The sequence below is a fragment of the Myotis davidii genome, unplaced genomic scaffold, assembly GCF_000327345.1.
Source record: "Myotis davidii unplaced genomic scaffold, ASM32734v1 scaffold539, whole genome shotgun sequence".
Taxonomy (NCBI): domain Eukaryota; kingdom Metazoa; phylum Chordata; class Mammalia; order Chiroptera; family Vespertilionidae; genus Myotis; species Myotis davidii.
This window is the reverse complement of record NW_006290028.1, coordinates 1,319,875-1,323,782: the sequence shown is the minus strand read 5'-3', so window position 1 is coordinate 1,323,782 and position 3,908 is coordinate 1,319,875.

Sequence of the window (3,908 nt, the reverse complement as noted above, 5' to 3'; positions counted from 1 at the left end):
TAAACTTAAACCTTGTTTATTTGGCCTGTGTTAGCCTTTGAGTTTGACATGCTTGTAGTAGATGATCATCTAATCCAACCCAAGGTTTAAAGGGCAAAAAAAAAAAGAGTTCACCAGAGAGATTAAAAGGAGGAAAGAATTTGTAGAAGGGAGAAAAAACATCTGTAAAGGCCCTTACAGCAATGTAAGTATTATTGAGAGGACATGATGGAAAATGAGGAGCCTGCATCTAGCCAAAGTTGCTCAGACTTCGGTTCTGAGGGAAATGGGGAAACACTGCTTTGTTTTGTTTTGTTTTCTTTTGTTTTAAGCATAAGAAAGGGTGTGACCAGAGTTCAATGCTACAGTGTTAAGAATGTCCTTTGGGATATTAAAGGTCATCATTAAGTGCTGGGGTCCAGCCCCAGCAGGTCCAGGGGCCCCCAAAGGTGTGGACGGAGTCGGCGAAGAAGGAATGACATGGAGACAGCGTTCAGTTGATCAGCAGCCTTGCCAGGATCTCTAGCCACAATCTCCAGCCAAGTTCTGTCTAGGATCTCCAGCGAAGTTCTGGTTTGGATCTCCAGCCAGGTTCTGTGGCCATGTTCTCAGCAGCCTAGCCAAGTTCTGTCCAGGTTCTCCAGCCAGGTTCAGTCACCAGATTCTAGTCAGGTTCTCTTGCCATGTTCTATCCAGGTTCTGTAGCCAGGTTCTGTCCAGGATCTTTTGCCATGTTCTCTCTTAAGAGGTTTTATTCCCTCCCTAACTTCAGGGGAAAATCCCTACCTGGGGAAACAACCTTTCTCAGAGAGGTGACCTTGGTTAAAACACATAGTGCCAAGAAGGTGACCAAACATATTAAGAACAGTATGCCATATATACCAGGTCCCTTAAAACAGCAAGGATGGACCGGCTCCCGGCAATTAAGGAGTCATTGTTTAATCCCTCCACCTTCTTTATCTAGTCCCCCATATGGCTCCACTCTTATAGCTGTGATTTCTCATTCTGGGAGCCAAGTGGAAAGCTTCAGGAACTGGGTCAGAGCCCTTCTTGAATTCTGGTGCACGGTGATAGAAGGAAGCAAGTTATATTTTAGAATTCTATAACAATATAAGAATAATTTTTAAATGTCAAAATAGTCCAGTCAGAGAAAGGTAAGGATCACATGATCTCACTCATATGTGGAATCTAAAGAACAAAATAAACTGATGAACAAAATAGATCCAGAGACATAGAAGCATGGGACAGACTGACAAATTACAGAGGGAAGTTGGGTGTGTGGGGGTGGAGTAGAGAGAGATTAACAGGGGAACTTATATGCATATATACATAGCCCATGGACACAGAGTCAATTGGGTGGTGAAGGCCTGGTACCGGCAGGTTCTGTGTGAAGGGGGTCAATAGACAATGATGTTCCCAATTCTGCATCTAATTTCTTATCTTAATTCTGTATCTTAAATTCCTGTCCCATATAGTCAACTCTTTACTAAACAGTTCTACTTGATGTCTTGCAGTTACTTCAAATTCTACATGTCCAAACTGAAATAGCTTCCATCTTACTTCTCCACTGCTCCCTAATCTCAGAGAATGGCACTACAACATACACAGCTATACAAGCCAAAAATTTGGTTGACGTTTTCCATAACTTTTAACTCACTCTCTACATTTAATTCATTATTATGTTCTGTTTATTTCACCTCCTAAATATCTCTCAAATACTTCCACTTCGCCCCATTCCATTGCTTTTATGCCAGTCTTGACCATCATCATCTCTCAACTGAACAAGTGCATTCACGTCTTAACTTATTTGCAATGATTAAATCTTGGTCCCCTCCCATTCTGTCCTCACCCACTAGCTAAATGATCCTTCTCAAATGGAATCCTGAACAAGTTGCTCCTCTGTGAAAACATTTTAAGTGTTATTTCAGGAAAATTTTCTTTTTAATTATTTACCCTCAGGATCAAGTTCAAACTCCTTAACATAACTACAAGGCCTTTTGTGATATGGCTTCCACATACCTCTTTACACTCATTTAGCATAATTCACCTCCCCACTTCTCACCCTCTGCCTCCCACTTACCATATTCCAACCAGAGAAGATAGCATGGCTAGGATCACGGTGAGGCAAATGAGAGGTTTGAAGGCACAAAATTTTTTTTGAAAGCACAAAATTTAATGTTATGAACTCTATATATGCACAATCCTAAAAGTAAATGCCTCATTAAGAGTGAGGTGCCTAGGGTGCAAAATTTAAGATAGCACACTTTGAAAAGGTAAGATTGCTTTAATCCTAAATTAAGAGATGAGAAAACTGAGACTCAAAGTGTTTAATTTAAATTGCCAGAGTTGTCTGGCCGCTGTGCTGTGCAACTGAAACTACTGCAGAATAGTGAAGATAAACTGTGGTTGAAAAAAAAATGTTAAATGACCATAAATCAATAAATTACCCAAAGTCATATAACTAAGAAGCAGAGGATCTGAACTCCAAAATCTTTTGCTTTTTATACTATACCATATTGTCTCCAACTTTTTTAAAAAAAGAATAAATAATTTAAATATATGAGTTACGGGGCGAAACTACAGTTACTCACACTTGTTAGAAATGATGGCCCATATCCAAGGAGCAGCAGCCACATGCAGCCCAACCCCATCCAAGGAGCACCAGCCTGCAAGCGGCGTGACCCCATCAGAGGAGCAGCAGCTGGGCGAGCAGCCCGCCCTGACCAAGGAGCAGCAGCTGTGCACTGCCCTCCCCCATCTGAGGAGCAATAGCCTGGTGGGCAGTCCGTCCCCATCCAAGGAGCAGCAACTGCGTGAGCAACCTGCCCCTACCAGCCAGAGGAGCCACCAAGGCTGTAAGCAGTGCCCACCAGAGGAGCCACTGACAACTGAGGAGCAGCCACCACCCGAGGAGCTGATGCCTCCCGAGGAGCAGCCCCTGCACAACTCGACACCTAGATTCTTCAGTGATAGCAAAAATGGGGAGACAAAGAAACCCCAAAAGAATCATCAGAAAATCAACTAAGCGAAACAGAGGCATGCAATATGTCAGAAAAAGAATTCAGAAAAAGGGACATACAGTTCAGAAACCTGATGGATGAAAAAAAATCAACAACTTATGTAAGAATCAAGAAGAAATAAAGAGTTATATAGCTGCAATAAAAAACACCATGGAAAGTTTCAACAGTAGACTAGGAGAAACAGAGGACCGAATTTGCAAATTGGAAGACAAGGACGCAAAAACACCCGACTGAACTGCAATTGGAGTAAAAAATTAAGAGACAGGAGAAGAACCTAAGGGAGTTTTGGGACAACATGAAACAAAGCAACATACGGATAACAGGGGTGCCAAAATGACAGGAAGATGAACAATGGTTAGAAAAACTATTTGAAGAAATGATGTCAGAAAAATTCCCTGATGTGGGAAAGAAAAAAAGTCACACAAGCACAGAGAGTCCCAAACAAGATGAACTCCAAAATACACCAAGACACAATGTTATTACAATGGCAAACGTTCAGGGAAAAGAATCTTAAAGGCTGTGAGAGAAAGACAGAAAGTTACATACAAGGGATCTCCTATTAGATACTCAAATTATTTCTCAACAGAAACACATCAGGTCAGAAAGGAATGGAAGGAAATTTACAAAGTAATGCAAAGCAAGGGAATGAATCCAAGAATACTCTATCCAACAGGCTATTATTCAAAATTGAAGAGGAAATAAGGAGCGTCACAGACAAAAATAGGCTAAGGGAGTTCATCACTACCAAGCCAGCAATGCAAGAAATGCCAAAGAGACTGGTGTTAAGAAATGAAAAGAGAAGAAGGAACATGGGCACAAAAAATAAAAATGGCTACAAACAGTACCTATCAATAATAACTTTAAATGTAAACAAACTAAATGCTCCAATCAAAAGACATCAAGTGGATG